Below are 20,078 nucleotides of genomic sequence, written 5' to 3'. Positions count from 1 at the left end.
CGTCCCATGGCGATGTGAGCTTCCATACTCTTTCCTAGATTCCAAGTTGGTGCATCAAAAGAAAACTCTATGGGCTCAGTGACTGGCATGAACGTCCTTCCTGGAACTTGAACTTGAATCATCCACCGCTCTTCTTCAGGTAAAGTGGCATTGTAGGTTCCCGTGAAGCTTGGTATTCCTATGTTCAGGTATCTAGTGACTTCCGTCAAGTGGCGTCCAAAGGGTGTGTCCTCATCTGGTTGGGTGAACTTGTTCCTTACATCCGCCATCCTAAAGAGTAGAAAAGATGAGAAGTCAGAAGAGAAGAGAGTGAGTAGTGATCTAGGTCTTTAGCTTAGTGGTCGTGTCCTACAGTCAGCGTGTGCTCTGATACCATCTCTGTGGCGACCAGACCTCAAACAGTCTGGTCTCTGTGCTCCGGTGTCATCCCTGGATCAGTAATGCTGACACCACACAGTACTCAAAGGATTTATATCAGAGTAGCAATCACACACTTATTACATCGAGTGTCTCAAAAGAGAACTTATTACAATAAATATGGCTTAAGGCCATCTAATAACGATAACAGCGCAAGGCTTGGAAGATAATTGAGTCCATCAACTCCAACGGCATCACTGAGTATAGAACCACGACCTAAAATCCTCAATCGTCGTTTGAAAAGTCTGCAACATTAATGTTGCAGCCCGAGAACGGGTCACCACATGGAATATGCTGGCAAGGCAACACATAGAGAGTAATGGAATGCAACAGCTATACTATATGCATAGTTGGCTGGTGGAAAGCTCTATGGTTACAGTTTTTGCGTAAAGCCAATTTTTCCCTACTTCAAAGGAATAAATTTAATTACTATCATGGTGGTTGTTAAACATTGAGAATGGTTGACAGCATTCTCAATCCCAATTAAATAACATCATTAAACCCAACAAAATTAATTTTTGAGTAACATGTTGATATTCACATGATAATCCAGGTACTAGATACTCAAGATTTGTCCATAACCGGGGACACGGCTAACCATGATTAGTTTGTTACACTTTGCAGAGGTTTGTGCACTTTTCCCCACAAGACTCGATCGCCTCCGTTGGATTTCTCGCACTACATGGTGTTTGAGAAACGGATGACCGAGACATAGTCTTTCAGAAGCGCTAGCACCTTACGATCGGGTAGACCGTACCATCTACATCCCCTACATCTGCTAGTCTACCACTGTAAGAGTTCGCACAACTTAATCAACTATGCCAGAGCCCATAATGGCTTGTGGCTGCACACGGAAGTTTCTAGTATGAATAATCTCATGATCCCTTTGAGCCCGGGTGGCGGTCCAAAAGAAAAACAGGCAAGTCCTGGGATACCCAGGTGCCTCAATCCACCCAGATGTGTGTTTAGGTTGCCACCTTAGATAAACCCTTAATTAACAATCTCACATCTGTCATGGATATCACTCACCCAATCCACGTCTACTAGCATAGCATGGCATAATAAGTAAACTTAGAAGTAACTCCCAAAGGTTTGATAATAAACAGGTAATAGGTACTACCTCATCTACTTCCCATCCCATAGTTTAATTAGATCCTAATCATGCAATGTGTGAGGATTGATCTAATGCAATAAAAATGGGTTGTAGGAAAGGTATGATCAAAGTGTTACTTGCCTTGCTGATGATACGCGAAACCTAGAGATTCGATGTAACAGGCGGCGCACTCCGGGTATTCTATCGCAGACAAACAAACAAGCATACAATAAGTACTCATCTAATGCACGGGTAAAACTCAAATAGAAGATCTAACCAGAAAGTTCAACTTAAGAACCCTGGTGTGCAAAAGAATCAAATCGAACGAAGCAAAAGAAATCAAACGGCGAAAGAAAACAACTTCGTTCTAGTAATCTGGATCTAAGGCAAATTTTACAGTAGAAAAAACTTGTTTAAGTTGATTATTCGGAAAGAGGGTTTTATTCAACGAAAAAGAAAAATGACGAATAGAATTTTTTTTAAACGACACGGATTTCGAGGGCGGCGAACCTCGGGCGACGCGCGGCTCCGGCGGATCGGCGGCGGCGGCGGCTGGGGCGCGCTAGGGTTAGGGTTTCGGGGCTGGGCGGCTGGGCTCTCTCGGGCTGGGGCGGTGGCTTATAAAGGCCTCGGCCGGCGGTGTCCTGGCCGAGTACGGCCCATAGTCGGTTCCGCGTTTTTCTTAAATAATTCCGCTTGGAAGAAAAATAAAAAGAAATACTAAACGGACTCCAAATATCACTAAATAAATTTTCCCGGGTTTCTAAAATCAAGCCCGATAAAGTGAACATTTATCTGGGCCCAAACTACAACTTTGAAAAACGCGCATTTTTCCTAAATTCAAATAAAAATACCGAAAAACTCTGAAATAAATCGTATTTGATTTTTTTATTAAATCCTCAATATTTCTATATTTTTGGGAAAGTCATTTTATTCCCTCTCTCATATTTTTGTAATAGAAATAATTGATGATAAAATAAATAAAATCAAATGATCCTGTTTACATTATTTGAGAAAAGTCAAATATGTAAATAACGAAATCCCCAACTCTCTCCGTGGGTCCTTGAGTTGCTTAGGATTTTCTAGGATCAAAACCAAAAGCAAAATAAAACATGATATGCATGATGACCTAATGTATAACATTCCAAATTGAAAATTTGGGATGTTACAGCTCAGGGCTTGTGTCATCTCTTTCGGTATGACGTGGGAAGATTGTCTTCCATATGCCGAGTTCTCCTACAACAACAACTTCCAAGCAAGTTTGGGCAAGGCCCCATTTGAAATTCTCTACGGAAGAAACTGTCGTACTCCTCTCAATTGGTCAAAGACCGGTGAACGCCAACTTCTTGGCAATGACTTGATCATGGAAGCTGAAGAAATGTGTAAAGTCATCCGTGAAAATCTCAAAGTCGCGCAATTGCGCCAGAAGAGTTACTATGATAGCAAGCACCGTGACTTAGCTTTCGAGATCATAGACCATGTCTACCTCTGCGTATGAAAGGCACTCGTCGCTTTGGTATCAAAGGGAAGCTTGCCCCAAGATACGTGGGTCCTTTCAAGATCATTGGCAAAAGAGGCGACCTCGCCTATCAACTCAAGCTTCCATCCAACTTCGCAAATGTGCACGATGTGTTTCACGTGTCATAGCTTCGCAAGTGCTTCAAGACGCCTGAGCGCACTATCAACTTCGAAGAGATTGACCTCCAAGAAGACTTGTCTTATCATGAGCATCCCGTTGCTATTCTTGAAGAAACCGAGCGCAAAACTCGCAATAAGTCAATCAAATTCCTGAAAGTGAAGTGGTCACACCATTCCGACCGAGAAGCCACCTGTGAGCGCGAGGATCACCTCTGTTCCAAATATTTGGAGTTATTTCAGTCCTAGATCTCGGGACTAGATCCTCTTGTAGTGGTGGAGTGTTGTAACACCCCGGAAGTAACTTTCCATATTTGTAACTCCAACTCTTGCCATTTCCGGCTATGTGATATGATACTCCCTTCGGGGTTGGGTTTTTGTCTTTGTTTTGCATTTTTGTTCTTGTCATGCATTTCATCTCATGTCATCATGTGCATCTCATTACATTCGTGTTTGTCTCATGCATCCGGTCATTTTCCCCTTGTCTATTTCGCAATCCGACACTCCCACATGTACCCGTTGCACCCCTCAAATCTCGTTTCGTGAGCGGGAGAAAAACATTCTTGGAATGGGTCGAGATTTGTCGAGTGGCCTGGTATATCACCGGTAGGCTGATTGTCAAATTTTGTTCCATTAGGAGGTTGTTTGATGCCCCAACGATTAACCGAGTAACCGGAAAAGCCCCTCTCTTGTTGCATCCCAACACCCCTCCAAAACAGCCCACTAACCCATCTAAACCCCCTCCATGCTCTCCGTCATTGGATCATGATCTTGTGGGCGAAAACCGCATCTCATTTGGACACTCCTGGCTCCCTCTACCTATAAATATGCACCCCCTCTTCCAAATCATGGATGAAACCCTAGCTCCACTCCCCGCGCCGCCGGACGTGTCCGTTCACGCCGGACGAAACCGGCACCACCACCCTGCCACTCACAACATGCCATGTGGCATCACCGCCGCCGCGCCCCGCCCGAGGCCGGGACGCCTTCCCCCCCCCCCCCCCCCCGTCTGACCCACATCGCACGCGCTGCCGCCCGCTTCGCCCGCGCGCCGCCCGCCACCCGGGTCAACGCGCCCCCATCGCCGTAACTCGCTGCGCCTTTGCCCATACCTCGTCGCCGCTCGTCCTTGCCGCCCCGCCGTGCGCCCTGCAGCTCCGGCCACCGGATCCGACGCCGGCTTGCCGGATCCGCTCCTCCACGGACCCCCTCAAGCACCGGCCACCTTCCCCACCACTCTGGTGAATTCATCTAGCGATCCCCGAGAACTGCGCCGGAACCCTAGATTTGGAAAGGTTGACCTCGATTTTCTTTCAAGTCCTAGAATTTTCAACATCATGTGCCCCTATTCATCATGCCATACCTCCATGGTCATAACTCCATTTTGCATGCATGATATATCAAAATGTTCGTCTCATGATGCTCTTCATGTTAGTGTCATTTTCATGTATGTTACTGTCCATATTGATGCCCTAATCCTCGTTGCAAAAGTGCTATATGATGATGTCTGTTGGAGTTTAACAGAACTTGATGATTTGTCATTTTCGTTGCATTTTGTGTGTGCATCCGATGAGCTTGATGTCTACATGTTTTATGAGATCCATCATGCCAAATTTACAGATGTGCAAGCCTTGTATTTTTATGAGATATGTGGTGACTAGAACAAGCATGCAAAGTAGCTATGTGATGTTGCTGATTTCAGACACTTAGAATATTTTGCCAAGTCTTTTCCTGTTACATTTTGATGCCATGTAAACTTGTTACTACCATGAGATCCATGCACATTTTGAGTTAGCTCAGTAAGCATGTTTTGAAGATGTGGTATTGTTCTATCCATTAATGCCTTTGGTTGCAATTATGGAGTACCCTAGCTTGTCATTATCGTGCTCTATGTTTGCTAAATATTGTTCTTCGCAGATTGTTAACATGAGATTCAACTTTTCCATGTGTGTTGCTAGTGATACATGTACCCTATGAACTTATTCTTGCCATGATTAGCTTCTTGAACATGTCTAATTCATGTTGGTTACCTTGTTATGCCATGAAATGTCTTGTGGTGAGTGAATTGAGCTTGCAAAGTTGCTATCATGAATCTGATTCTGCCATGCTTTGTTGTTCTTCTAAGTTTGAAACTGATCATATAACTTTCCATGTTTGCATGGGTGCGACAATATTTTTCATGCATCTTTGGTTAAGGTTTAGTTAGGGAGTTCTGTTCTATGTACTTAGTACTAGCATGCTATGCCTTTGTTTGCCATGATATGTTCCTGTAGCATGTAGTTTGCTAGCTCTAAACATTGCTATATGATGCTGTTTTGACATGTTCAGTATTTTCTCCAAGTCTGTGAAGCTGATATCATGTGCAGTTTTGCCATGTTATTTTGAGCTTGTTCTATTGAGTTCTAGCAGGAGTTTAGTGTTCATGATTTGTTGAGCTTCAGCTATACTTTATGGTCATGTGCTTTATTGCTATGTGGGAGTGCTGTAGCATAGTTTCTTGTTGCATTCTAAGTGCTATGATGCTGTTAACCGTAGATTTGCATCATTCTTGTTTTGCTTGCCTTTTTCAAACCATGTATCCATTTTCGGTGATCCTTATATCGATTTTCACCGAAATCTCCCCATCTTTCCAGCGACATACTTGGTTTCACAAGTTGATGCCTTGATCATCTTTTCCCTTCCGGAGTACCCATATGCATTGCACATGATACCTTGCATTCCATGCCATGTCTTGCATCATGTTGCTTGTGCATTGCACCATGATTGATTGTTGTTCCATAGCTGGTGTTCTTGCTTTGGGTAGAGCCGGGAGACGAGTTCTTAAATGAGGAACCTGTTGAGTACGCTAATGAGGATCAAGCTTTCGACAACTCTCAGAACATTGCAGGCAAGATGACCATTACCCTCGATATCACTTCTATCTTTGCTTGCTAGTTGTTCGTTCTATCACTATGTCGCGCTACCTACCACTTGTTTATCATGCCTCCCATACTTCCATGTCAAGCCTCTAACCCACCTTCCTAGCAAACCATTGTTTGGCTAAGTTACCGCTTTTTCTCAGCCCCTCTTATAGCATTGCTAGTAGCAGGTGCCTTGCAGGTTGTTCCATGTTGGAACATGGATATGTTGGGATATCACTTTATCTCTTATTTAATTAATGCATCTATATACTTGGCAAAGGTTGTAAGGCTTGTCCTTTTGCTCGGTGATTTGTTCCACTGTTGCCGCCTTAGTTTCCGCCATACCGGTGTTATGTTCCTTGATTTTGCGTTCCTTGCGCGGTTGGGGTTATGGGACCCCCTTGACAGTTTGCTTTGAATAAAACTCCTCCAGCAAGTCCCAACCATGGTTTCACATTTGCCTAACAACCTATAACTTTCCCTTGGGGTTGCAAACCCGAGGGTCATCTTTATTTTAACCCCGCTCCCGGGCCAGTGCTCCTCTGAGTGTTGGTCCGAACCGAGTAGACTGCGGGGCCACCTCAGGGAAACTGGAGGGTTGGTTTTAATTGTAGGATGTCTCATCGGGTGTGCCCTGAGAACGAGATATGTGCAACTCCTATCAGGATTTGTCGGCACAGTCGGGCGGTCTTGTTGGTCTTGTTTTACCATTGTTGAAATGTCTTGTAATCTAGATTCCGAGACAGATCGGGTCTTTCCGGGAGAAGGAATATCCTTCATTGATCGTGAGAGCTTGTGATGGGCTAAGCTGGGACACCCCTGCAGGGCATAAACTTTCGAAAGTCGTGCCCGCGGTTATGTGGCAGATGGGAATTTGTTAATATCCGATTGTAGAGAACTTGACACTTGATGTAATTAAAATGAATCAACGGCGTGTGTAGCTGTGATGGTCTCTTTTCGGCCAAGTCCCGGAAGTGAACACCGTTTGTGTTATGGTTGAACATAAGTAGTTTTAGGCTCACTTCTAGCTTCACGACCGTTGCATAGCTTCTCATCTTACTCTTATTTGCGTATGTTAGCCACCATATTTGATTAGCGCTTGCTGCAACTCCACCTCATTATCACATCTTACCCATAAGCTTAAATATTCTTGATCTCATGGGTTTTGAGATTGCTGAGTCCGCGTGACTCATAGATACTACCAAAACTGTTGCAGGTGCCAATGATGCCAGTGTAGGTGATGCTACCGAACTCAAGTGGGAGTTCGACGAGGACCTTGGTCGTTACTATATTTCGTTTCCTGATGATCAGTAGTGGAGCCCGGTTGGGACAATGGGGGATCTAGCATTTGGGGTTATCTTCTTTTATTTGGATTTGACCGTAGTCGGTCTATGCGTGTATTTTTGATGATGTATGAATTTATTTAAGTATTGTGTGATGTGGCAATTGTAAGACAACTCTCTTTATCCCTTTCTTGTTCATTACATGGGATTGTGTGAAGATGACCCTTCTTGCGACAAAACCATAATGCGGCTATGCCTCTAAGTCATGCCTCGACACGTGGGAGATATAGCCGCATCTTGGGTGTTACAACATATGCAGCGAAGAATCTTCGAGCAGAAGTTATCCAAGTCATGTCCATCTGTTAGACACACAAATTAGTTCTTCTACTAGATATTACAGGAAAAAACATATATGCATTTTTATGAAGTCCAGAAAAAAAATACCTAGGTCGATGTCTAAAGCTATGGCAAGATATTTGGACAAGCAGATCTAACTAATGAAATATATCTAAATCTAATTCAGCAAACAAATTTGAGTGCTAAATTATGGCTAGCTATTTCAGCAGTCAATGAGGCTGAGCACATAGCCATCGAACTACCGAAGGCCATCTCAGCAACAAATATCGAGTATAAAATGGTGCAGAGCTATTTCACCCATCAGATTGGCTACTAGACCATGGCAATCTACGTCACAATAAATATATGATAGGATATTTTCACAACTAATCGGGCTTGGCATGCCATCTCAACTAAGCAGATTGAGTGCAGAACAGAGCAAGGAAGCCTCTTAAGTAGAGCATATTGAGTGTAAACTACTTCGGCAAACAGTGAGATTAACAGCGTCTAGCATCTAACATTCAGCGCTACACCAACATGCACGGGGCCTCAGTCTAGAATGCGCGTACCGTGGGAGAAGCTGACCGCCGTGCGTCTCGACACGAATGTCACTAGCGGTGGCGATGCTGACCGCCGTGCGTCTCCACAAGAACGTCGCCAGCGGTGGCAGCGCGGCTAGAGGACGACGGTCTATGAGAGTGTACTTTGGGAGCGAGAGGATCGCGTGCGCCCCTTGACGAACCGCGGTGCCGATGTATCGGCGTGGCGGGGAGGGCGGCTTTGGCGGAGCGAATGGAGTGGAGGGGGCGGGGGGAGGGGGTTTAGGGAATATTATTGGCTAGTTGGCCGAAGGGTGGTTGAATTTGGGATTTGGGGAAATATTTTGGGGGGGGGGGGGGGGTTTCGCGCGTTCCATTTGCGTGAGCTGTGTGCAGGACCGAACGTGTGTGGGGTGCAATGCGACTGCGACAGGGTTGTTGTGAGTGTACCGCCTTTTTTCCTTTTAAACTTGGTGCTTCGCCCCCTCAAAAAAAACTTGGTGCTTCCTACGATCCATCGATACTACTACTAGTAATCCAGTAATCCCGACTAAAATGGCACGGTCGGGTCTTTTCCCGCGCGATATGCTGGGAGGTTGGCTTAGTTGGGTTGTTTAGGACGAGTAATGCTACACCTACGTAATCCCAGGTACGTAATTAACGTAATGTGAAGCGTGTGGGCTGTTGATTGTAGATCGGGGGAGGGAGGGGCCCACCACCGTGAAAATTAGGGAGGAGAGAGAGGCACTTTACGTTAACCCTTTCGTAGGTTCCCGTAGTTGTAGAAAGATTTGAAATGCGTGAATGTGTAGTGGACGTACTATTGGAGTGCCTAAGATAAATTGTGTATGTAAACCATATGTGTTTATTTACTTCACATGTTAGCTTTGTCTCGGGTAAAACCTTCTAAGTTTATACACACAAAAACGAATTGTCGTTCCATATAGTCCTACAATATATCTTACTATTATTTGAAAGTTCATATACACCGGACGAGATTAATGCAAACACTACAGATTTTCATTACATTTCGAACTTTTATAGGATAGAAAAATAAAAGAAACCCGACCCTACACCTATTCTACGGTGGCGACGAATGTCCTCCAGCTGCGATCTCCATGTACATGGGCGGGGTTCAAGACTCGTGAAGTGAAGGTGCGGTCTCCGACGAGGAAGAGTAGAACACGGGAGACGGACCAGTCAGTTGGCACACCATGCCCTGCCGCCTTCCATGCCCTACTCTTCCTCGGAGGAGTCCCCGACCTCGGCGGTGCCGGACGTTGGACGACGTCAAGTAGGCTACGTGGCTGACGATGCTCCAGTCATCGGCCACCAGCATGGCCACCGCTTGTGCGGTCGCGTCCACGTCTGGCTACGCCACTATTGCATCGTGAGCGACGACTTGAGCGAGGGCGGCAACCTCGAGCGAGGGCGGCGATGTAACACCCATGATGCGGCTATATCTCCCACGTGACGGAGCACGACTTAGAGGCATAGACGCATTGTAGGCATGTCACAAGAGGGGTAATCTTTACACATCCCATGTACAGAATAAGAAAGGGATAAAGACTTGGCTTACAATTGCCACTTCACACAATACATGAATATAGCATTACATCATCCAGAATACAAACAAGGTCCGACTACGGAACTAAATAAAGAAAAACCACCCCTATTGCTAGGTCCCCGATCGCCCCAATTGGGCTCCACTACTGATCAACTGGAAACAAAACAACACAACGAACACGATCTTCATCGAGCTCCTCCTTGAGCTCGGTTGCGTCATCTGCACGGTATACCGGCACCTAGAACTGGTTTTGGAAGTAAACTGTGAGCCACGGGGACTCAGCAATCTCACACCCTCGAGATCAAGACTATTTAAGCTTATGGGTAGGATAGGGTAATGGGGTGGAGCTGCAGCAAGCACTAAGCATATATGGTGGCTAACAAACGCAAATGAGGGCAAGAAGAGAAGCAAAGCACGGTCGTAAACTAGAAGTGATCAAGAAGTGATCCTGAAACTACTTACGTTCATGCATAACACAAGAACCGTGTTCACTTCTCGGACTCCGCCGAGAAGAGACCATCACGGCTACACACTCGGTTGATGCATTTTAATTAAGTTAAATGTCAAGTTTGCTACAACCGGATATTAACAAATTCCCATCTACCCATAACCGCGGGCACGGCTTTCGAAAGTTCAAAACCCTGTAGGGGTGTCCCAACTTAGCCCATCACAAGCTCTCACGATCCACGAAGGATATTCCTTCTCCTAGGAAGACCCGGTTAGGCTCGGAATCCCGGTTACAAGACATTTCGACAATGGTAAAACAAGACCAACAAAGCCGCCCGGATGTGCCGACAAATCCCGATAGGAGATGCACATATCTCATTCTCAGGGCACACCGGATGAGCAAGACGTAGGGTTGTCATAGACCCTGGTTGCAGGGGGCGCCGGACATCGCTCAGGTCGGACCAACACTTAGAGAAGCACTGGCCCTGGGGGGTTAAAATAAAGATGACCCTCGGGCTCCGGAAACCCAAGGGAAAAGGATAGGTTGTTAGTGCAAATGTAAAATCAAGGTTGGGCCTTGATGGAGGAGTTTTATTCAAGGCGAACTGTCAAGGGGTTCCCATAATACCCAACCGTGTAAGGAACGCAAAATCAAGGAACATAACACCGGTATGACGGAAACTAGGGTGGCAAGAGTGGAACAAAACACCAGGCATAAGGCCGAGCCTTCCACCCTTTACCAAGTATATAGATGCATTAATTAAGTAAGAGATATTGTGATATCCCAACAATAACCATGCTCCAACAAGGAACAAACTCCGTCTTCACCTGCAACTTGCAACGCTATAAGAGGGGCTGAGCAAAGCGGTAACATAGCCAAACAATGGTTTGCTAGGAAAGGTGGGTTAGAGGCTTGACATGGCAATATGGGAGGCATGATATAGCAAGTGGTAGGTATCGCGACATAGAAAAAGCGCGAGCAACTAGCAAGCAAAGATAGAAGTGACTTCGAGGGTATGGTCATCTTGCCAGAAATCCCGCAAGGAAGAAGAACGAGTCCATGAAGAAGACAAACGGACGAAGTCGAACGAATCCTCACAAACGCGACGTTATCAGAACCAACCCGAAGAAGCAACACCGGAAAGAAGCAAACAACATGGTAAAAAACCATCACATAAACAAGGCATGATGCACAACCAAGTATGATGCATGTCCAGTTTAAATATGCATGGCATGGCAAAGTGCACAAACAACACTACAAGTTAAGTGGAGCTCAATATGCATCGGGATGCATATTGACAAAATACCACATCAATTGTTTAGTTCACTCCCGGTTAGGTATTCAACAATATTAAATGTTGGTTAACACATGGCAAGAGATGAAGCATAATAAAACTACCTATCTAGGCAAATTTAAATGAGGCCGGAACAACAAACAACAAGTCCGGAAAATCCTCATGTCCATATTTTTAGGTTTGGTACTGTTCTTCCCTAAACACAATTTTAGAGTTATTAAACATGCAAAACAAGTACACCATGTTAAACTAGGCATTTTTCTACCCCATTTACAGATAGAGTTTATTAGATTTGTAGCTACGGTTATTTAGTTATGAATTAAAGCATTTTAGCATGATATTTATGCAAAATAAAGCAAACATCATTTTAAACATTTTTTTAACATGGATGAAAGTTGGATATTATTAAACTAGACAAAATTCTAAGCAAGTTTCATATATTGAGTTTTTACATGTGATGCATAGTTTGTGAGATATTAAATGTATGAACATGAGGGGTTGTCTGTAAAACTGCCAAATCCCTGGAAAATTAGGAAAATCGCTGGACGAAAAAAAACACGTAACGGGCTGGATCTGGAACAGAGCTGGGGAGCTGCTCACATTGGGCCTCGGCCCGTTCGGAGAGGAGACATGTTGGTGGAAAGGCTGGGCCTCAACGCCTTGCTGGGCCACGAAGAGGCACAAGCCGAGGCCGGCCCAGGCACTCGATCAGGACGTAGCGGCGACTGGTCAACGCGCAGGGCGCGCTTGAGACGAACAGGAGGCAGCGCACTCCTCGTCAGGAACAGATGAAGACGGCGATGACAGGGCATGCCGGCGAGATGCGGGAGTGGATCCGGGCGAAGAGGGCCTTGGCGTGGCGCGGGGTGAAGGGAGGGCGGATGAGGCAGGAGCTGCGGCTGTGCAAAGGCTGGCATGCTCCGGCCAACAAGGACGAATGCCTCGCACGATGCAGAGGAACGGGCGTCAGAAGCCGGCCTTGGCGAGATGACAGGGTCAGTAGAGCGCCGGGGTCGCGAGTCAACAGAGGAGGCGCTCGGCTGGGTCAACAAAGGCGCGAGGCAGAGGAGCAGGACTCCGGCGACGAGGCAAGGCGGCGACCACAGACTTGGAGCTCCAGGCATCGGTGTACATGGAGGCTTGGTGCAGTTCGGGCGTAGAGGAGCGGCGGTGCTGGTAGCCTACTCCGGCGAGGTACTTGGCAGGGCGGCGGGGTCTAGACGACGGGAACGGCACAGAGGAGGTCGCTGGTGGCGGGGGCTCATCCTAGATCCGCGCGACGAGGAGGAAGACGGGGCGTGGTCGAGCTCATGCTTGACATTGAGGAAGAGGAGGCGCTCGGGCTGCGTCTGCGGACGAGGCGATGGACGACGGCTAGATCCGGGCAAGGGAAATCGGGGACGAAAGGTTATGGTCGACTGAGCACGGCGGGGAAGGAAGCGCGAGGCGGCGGTGAGCACAGGAGGTGCAAAACCTTACACCAGCGACCAGGACAGCAGGGGCGAGCTCCGTTCCTTTCCTGGCAGAGGAGAAAAACAAACGAGGGAGGGAGAGAGTTTAGAGGAGGTAAGAGAGGAAAACAGGGGAGAGGAAAAAGGAAGCCGGCGGCGACTCATCTGCTGGGTTTTTGCTAGCGACGAACGGTGACGCGGCCGCGGTTAGGGACAAAGGAGCTGCGTGCGGCCGGACTTGCTCAGGATGGAGGGGAGGCAGAGGCATGCGAGGCCGTGGCCTCGATCCATCCTGGATCGGGCACCAACTGGTTGCGGGGAAGATCGAGCATGGGGGGGAGGAGGAGGCAGACCGAATGTTGGATCGGGGGCGGATGAGACTGGTTGGTTCGGCGCTGAAAACAAAGGGAGTGGCGGCGGCGTGGGGATTGGATGGATGGGACAAGGTCCCTAGAATTTAGGGTTAGGGGCTATATATAGCATGTAGGTGAAAGGAAAGGGATTTGGATTATCGGATCGAAATCCGACGGACAAGAATAAATTTGCTAAGGAGTCCAATAAATAAAACAATGATATTTTGTAGATGTTTGGGGATGTTCCGGACCCAACGGTGATGACTCCCCGGGTCGGGTTCGGGACAACTTCCGGGCGCGCGTGAGGGATTCGATGCACTGCGCAGAGAGGGTTTTCGGACCATGCGATCGCATCGGACGACTCCAGACACGAAGAGGGGTAGGTGGATGGACTAGGTGGGTTGTGGCGAGGCTGAGAGGAGAGAAGAGAGAGAGAGGGCCTGGCAGCAGTTTTCGGAGACCGAAAATGTCCGACTTTAGACCGGCTATACTGCCGCTATAGTTATTCGTTGGGGCATCAAACGGACTCCGAACGCGATGAAACTTGGCAGGCGGCCTACTGATAACAAAACAACACCGCACGCCAACTTTAATCCCATTCCGAGAACATTTTCTGGCCACTTATAAAATAATATTTCGGACGTGCCGCGGGCGCGTGCAAGTGTGTCTGGGCTCAGAACGGACAACGGAAGGAACTAGGAGACCGGGAAAGATGCAAGTTTTGAAAACATGATGACGCAATGCACATGATGACATGATAAGATGCAACACGCAAGCAAATGACATGGTAACGACAGCGAATAACTGGCAGACACCTGGCGCATCGGTCTCAGGGCGTCACAGGCGACCTCGAGCTTCATCCCCGAAGACAAGCTCTCCTGCAGAGCGTTGGCGCTCGCGGTCATGGCAGAAAACCCCTTATTATCTTGAAAGCAACCACATCCCTCCGTCACCTCATCAAAACAGCCTGAGGAATATATTTTGAGTGAAAAGTACTCCCTTTGTTCCTAAATATTTGTCTTTCTAGAGATTTCAATAAGTGACTACATACGGAGCAAAATGAGTGAATCTACACTTCAAAATATGTCTATATAATCTGTATGTGATAGTCCATTTGAAATCTCTAAAACGATAAATATTTAGGAACTGAGGGAGTAATATATTAGGAGTATATGAAAACAAGAGTGATTTCTTTCAAGTTTGTGAACAAGTACTACTATTCTACTACTTTGGATCCGTCGCAACGCACGGGCACATTGCTAGTAAAAGGAAAAGCCCTGTCGCGTTTGTGTCGCACTCCCCCCACACACGCCCGGGAATCGGGAGTACTCCATGGCCCGTCCAGCACGACACATAGCTTAGGGAAGGCGTGTTGCCTAGCATTTTCACTTTAATGTGGGACCGCCGTTGAGCAAACAGACTATTGGCAAACCGCACCCCGCCCGCCGCCGGGTTGGAAAACAGAAACGTGGGGAAGATCTAGCTGTAGCACGGAAGCCAAGAAATTTGTTGTCAGATGGGGCTCATTGATAGAGTAGGAGCATTCCGTACTACTCTACTCCTACTAGTACCAAGTTTGTACTATACAACTAGTACTACCACTATACAGCTAGTAGGTATGTGCACGACACAGCATCGTAGGAACAAAAAATGGGAAGATCTTGTTTTGGGTGATTTATCTTGTTTTTAGTCAACGTAGTATGAATAATATGATGTTGGGGGCACCTATGAAGCTTATGTGGCTTGGTTGCATGGCTACGAAAGGTTAGAGAAAAATAAATAGATAATGTGTTTAGAGTGCACTCCACTAAATAGATATACTTTGGATCCATTGCAATGGGATGGAACATCTATATCTATACCCCCTATATAGTGTGTGAATAACTTTGAAAGTTGGTCGTTGGATGAAGCCAATCCGACGGTACAAAGATGGCAAATTCGAGCACTACTGGCCGTTGGATATCATCTACATTCCACCAGATTCTGCCACATGTAGAATCTAGAAGACTCCATGGTTGAACTTCATTCATGACTAACTTTGTCACAAGTAAGCTTAGGCAAAGTGTTTCTGCCACAAAAAATGTGGCTAATAAAATGGCCACCACAAGTGTGGCAAGATTTGGCAAGAAGTTGAGTCTATGACATGTGGACCATGTAGCTAGAAAAGTGTGGCAAGCCACAAGTGTAGCAATGAACCAAACACATGCCTGGAGTGTTTGGTAGGGTGTATGAAGGGTGCATGATCCCAAGAGTTCCCTTCTTGACCCACTTTTGGGTGTTTGGTAGAGTGTATGGGGGGTGCATGAGTCCACACTAGCTTAGCACAAATACACTAGAAGCATGCATGAAGAGAGCATACATGAAGAGGGGTGTTGAGTTGAGCATGCATGAAGAGGGAACAACTATGCTGAGACGAGAACGCAACCAAACACACTTGTGGCACACCTAAGCTTAGGCGTGGCAACCTTAGGCTGCAAACCAAACATATATACCCCTATATAGTGTGTGAATAACTTTGAAAGTTGGTCGTTGGATGAAGCCAATCCGACGGTACAAAGATGGCAAATCCGAGCACTACTGGCCGTTGGATATCATCTACATTCCACCAGATTTTGCCACATGTAGAATCTAGAAGACTCCACATGTAGAAGCATAATGCACAAACCACCAGAATCTCATGCGTGTAATGCACGTGTACCTTACTAGTAGTTGGGAGTAGTACTAAGAAACAAATTCTGGGTTTGGCACGAGCTCGTATTGCAGGAGCACCAAAAGGCCTGCCGCAGGAGTTACATTTCCCTGTCGGGGCCCATGGGACCGAACTTCAGTGGCTTACTGCCCGGCCTATGAGTCAATGACATGCGGACCTTAAATGCGGCTGGCCCACATGTCATTCTCATGGTGGTGGTGTGGTTCGCGACTCACTCGTTCGAGATGAACCGGCCGGTGGTGGCGTGGTCGTGGCGAGGGTGCCACAGCTGGGCGTCGGGGCGTTACGAGGCGTAGATGGCCACACCAGCAGGTACTACCTGTAGTATAGAAGTACTCCAGCCGAGGGTTGATGCCCGGGACGAAATGTGTCACAACCACTGGATGAAAATTCGATGGTGCGGGAGTATGGATCGGAGCACAGCAGCGGAGCAGGCAAACCGCGTCCAGTTGGGTGTAGCTGTGGTAGAAAGTTGATGGTCACCGCAGTTCAGCTGGCCCGCATGTCATGCACACAAAGGCAGAGGAGCGGAGGGGCCGAGAGGGATGAGGCGCACATCGGGGGGGTGAGGATCCCCTGACGTGAACAATCCTACCATTCTTTCATTGACATGTGGGACCCCCAAGTGTGGGTCCCACCTATCAGCGAAGGAAAGGCAGGGTAAGGCAGTGATAGCCACGTTAGAGGATCCATGTCCACGTCGGGGGACATCGTGCTTACAGGTAGGGTTGGAGCGGCGTCGTGGGAATCGTGTGTGGGTGTGGCAGTGGTAGAAACAAGAAACGTGATGGTCACCGTGGTTCAACTTCCATGGACAAGCTGACATGTCTGCTTACACATGTATATCAAAACTAGAGTGTTTATATTTCAAGCACGTGAACAATTATTATTCTACTACTTTGGATCCATTGCAATGCACGGGCCAGCACATTGGTAGTAGTAGTGTCTATCTCTATCTCTAGAGGCCTTCCTTCGTTCATCCTTTTCTCTCACAAGATAAACTGCTCATACAAATGCATCTTGATGTTCCCTGGAATGCACGAGGATGTTTCCTTGGGGGTCTCTCCAGCGCAGCATGGCCGTAGTTGCAAGCTGACACCCCTTGAGATGCCGACGTTGAGGGGCACTTGGATTTCCTTCGATGAGCAGGTAAGATGAGTATGATCACGTAGTAAATGCATTCTAAAGACTACTTCCGTGTCCATTTCCTAATTCTCCCCCTGCCCACTGCTTCACAGGTTAGGCTCGGTGCGAGTGGAGATTGGCTTGCATATCTACGGGAGGGTACCAACATCAATTTGCGCAACATTTACAACGGTGACACCGTTCCCGTAGAACCTTTGTCCAACATTGGGATCAGCCATGCAACGGGCCACCGCATGAATTGGTACAATGGAACCACGGTGAGATCGAATAAGATAGCACGGACCTTGCAAGGTGGACCATGCTGTCTGCAGCCGATTTGTTGACGTACGAGTACGAAGATGTTGTGCTCCTTTCTAACCGCATCTTCGCGGTGACAAACCAGGGGACTTGTTTCGTATGGGACACATCCTACGATATACTCCCTCTCTCCCAATTTATTTGTTTTGAATCTTTTCGTTTTATAAGTTCCAAATTCAAATTTAGAGATCCCCATCACATGTTGAGATTACAATGTCCATTAAATCATTGTGTGCATGTATAGTAAAGAAACAAATCTCGAGTTTGGCACGAGTTCGTGCAACGGTAGCACCAGCCTGGCGCAGGAGTTACATTTCCCTCTCAGGGCCCTCGGGACTGAGCTTCAGCGCCTTACTACACTTGCCTTTGAGTCAATAACATGTGGACTCAATAGGTGGCTGGTCCACATGTAATGCTCCCGAAGGAAGAGGGGCAGTGGGGCCGAGAGGGGTGAGCCGCAGGTCGGGGGACGTGTGGTGTCATGGGTTCGTGCAGCGTCATGGGAATCGCATGTGGCTGTGGTAGAAACTTGATGCTCGCTGCATTTAAGGTGGCCCACATGTCATGCACACAAAGGCAGAGGGGCGGTGCGGCCTAGAGGGGTGAGGCGCACGCCGGGGGATGTGGTGCCGTGGGTTGGAGCGGCGTCGTGGGAATCACGAGTGGTAGTCGATGAAACGTGATGGTCGCCGTAGTTGAACTTCCATAGACAAGCTGTCATGTCTACGGACACATGCATTGCATAGCGATCACTGGAAGGAGTAGTAGAGAAAGCTAGGTGGATAAATAGTTCCTTATAGTTAAGCGGACCCACGCTACTACTTGTTCCAAAGACATGCACACCATCGAAATAGTCCATCTATATCAATATACACCGAGAGGGAATAATTTTTTTGTACAAGAGAGGAAATAGTTCATCCATCCATAATACCCTGCTGCTGGTGCAGCCTTATCTTCTTCTTCTTGTTGTTGTTCTCATTTTCTGTGGGAGACGACTTCGCAACAAGCTCTTTGGACCTTGCAGCTATCTCGAAACTCACATGGGCATCGAGGGAAGCATATTTTATCCGCTCGTACGTCAAGGGATAATTCTCCATCCAGACGACCTTAATGCCACCGTCTCGTCAGCCTTGTGAAGATTTGTACCGAGCACAAAATTTGCTACGTCGAATAGGGATGGTGTCTGTTTATCGCAATCTTCTACAGGAATTTTGATTCTGGTTTGTAGGTCAGCGATGCTTTTCAAATCAAGGTTGTATGGCTCCAGCTTCTGTTTGTCCCCTTCGATGGCTGCCCCACAGAAGTATATGTCCACACGAGACAAGAAATCGTGAAGCTCACCTAGTATGGAGGGTGCGTGTATGATGTGGTACACCAAAACATCATCTTCGAGGCACAGCGGAAGGACGGCGGCGCGTTGGATCTTCCCAGTGGCACGCTCCATGTACTCTGTGTCGAGACCGATGACCCTCTTCTCTACCTTTTCGAGGGAGTTGGATAAATTGTTGATCCACTTCCGAACAACCCTTGGGTGGACAGTGACGGTGGCAACTATGCTCAACGAGCCTTCGACGAGGACATGTTGGACGCTAAAAACCTGCATCTCGATCTCTTTCGCCATTTGGACCGCTGGAACGGAGGGCTATGCTTTGGAGAATTAGGATTGGATGGCTAGTCTAAATGAAGTAGTAGATGATTATTTAAAGAGGTTAAAACAATGTGAACTCAGTGGGGTTTGGATGCAAATGAAGACGAAGGGGAGGTGAAGAAGCCAAGGAAAATCGGTACCCGATGGAGAAGTAAATGGGAGAAGTGGCGTGCAGGCAGTTGATTAGACAGCTAGGTAGACTAAACGAAAAGGCTATGCGGGTAGACTGAGGAGTCGTACATGTTCGTGTACGTGTCCATCCTTCATGATAGGTGGGACCTATCCAAACAGATAAAAAATGTGTCGTAGCTGGTTCAGATGGATATTGGCACGTGCGTGGGAGACACAACATTCTCTGGTTAAGGAATACACGGTTATCCTCATCAAAAAAGAAAAGGCCCATCTTCGCGCTTCTGCATGCACGAGAATCTGGTTCTGCTCGCAATATGGACGATACCTAGAGGATGAAGTGAACAGGCATGCTAGCAAGGGAGACCTATTTCCACTATACAGTACTGGAGTACTCATGTTCCTACTACTACTACTACTACTACTACGGTCCTCACAGTGAAGTGACAACACCCTGTGCCTGACACTAGTCCAGGCGGCATGTTTGGGTTACCAAAGTCAGCCTCACCCTATGCACTGTGCCGTCTGTCACCGTCGTTGTACAGCACATTAGCATGCCTCGCCTCGTCTCCCTCTCCCCTCCCATAGCACCGCTCCATCTCAGAAGTCCACCATGGCCGAACGCGGACCGTGCAGCATCCATATGAGCCGCGATTGGAGCAGTCTCCCCAGTGACATCCTTGACCTCTGTTGTTCATGTATGGATATGTTGAGCGCCCTGCGGCTGGCTGCATGCTCGAGGGACATGCACACGGCCATCATCGAAGCGAGGCCTAAGCTTTTCAAGACACCCTGCTTGCTGCTATCTGGTCTTGCGAGATTGGCTCACCAT

The sequence above is a fragment of the Triticum urartu genome, chromosome 6 (genome assembly GCF_003073215.2).
Source record: "Triticum urartu cultivar G1812 chromosome 6, Tu2.1, whole genome shotgun sequence".
In the NCBI taxonomy this organism is placed as follows: Eukaryota; Viridiplantae; Streptophyta; class Magnoliopsida; order Poales; family Poaceae; genus Triticum; species Triticum urartu.
This window is presented reverse-complemented; position numbering follows the sequence as displayed.